Genomic DNA, 1,059 nt, shown 5'->3' with positions numbered 1-1,059 from the left:
AATGAAATCTGGCCATGTGTAGCAACATGGATGGACCTTGAGGGTGTTATGCTGAGTGAAATAAGTCAGGCAGAGAAGGACAAATATCATATGTTTGCACGTATAGGAGGATTAGGAGGAACTTGACGGAGGAACAAGGGGGAGAAGAAGGGCGGAAATGGTGGGGGAAAGGGAGAGAGGCAAACCATGAGAGACTCTTGATTGCTGACAAAAACTGAGGACTGATGGACGTGGGGGGGAAGGGGGGATGGGCATGGAGGAGGACACTTGTGGGGATGAGCACTGAGTGTTATGTGGAAACTAATTCGACAATAAACTATTTGTAAAAAAAAAATAAAAATAAAAAATAAATTGCACATTTGCTATTTTTGTTGTTATTGTTGATCTTTACTTCTTAGGTTAAATTGCTGCTTGCTTGTTTAGATTATTCACAATTGACTAAGTTTAAGCACTAGTATTTCATACATTGTGGAGGAGAAGACAAGTTGTGTCAATAAGGGAATTTGACAGTGTATATCAAAAGCATAAATTATTCTGCATGGAATACAATCTCCATGGGAACAGGAAACCTGGCAGTAAGTGCCAGTGATCTGAGATGAATGCCAGCCACAATACACACATGCACTAAATATTGTTGGAATGAATGAGTTAAATACCTCTAATTCTAGTAATTCTGATTCTAGGAAAACATTTTAATGAATAAAGCAGCTTTCCATAAAATATATGTAAAAGAGTGCTAAATTTGACCTTCTCTCCAAAACTAAAAATGGAAACTATATATATCAAAATACTAGGCTGCTTGATTCAATTACATATTGTTGATACAATGGGATAGTAGAGATTTATTTTAAAAATGTAATAACTATGGATACAGTAAAACCTTGGTTTGGGAGCATAGATCATTCCAGAAACATGGTTGTAATTCAAAGCAATTGTATATCAAAACAGATTTCAAGAACCATTGGCTCATTAGTTCATCATTCAAGAACCATTGTGATCATGTGACATTGGTGTCAGGTACTACGTACATTGGGAGACATCTCTCATTTATCAAGTTAA

The sequence above is a fragment of the Hyaena hyaena genome, unplaced genomic scaffold (assembly GCF_003009895.1).
Source record: "Hyaena hyaena isolate Hyena2069 unplaced genomic scaffold, ASM300989v1 scaffold_309, whole genome shotgun sequence".
In the NCBI taxonomy this organism is placed as follows: Eukaryota; Metazoa; Chordata; class Mammalia; order Carnivora; family Hyaenidae; genus Hyaena; species Hyaena hyaena.
Note: the sequence above shows the minus strand (reverse complement) of the source record.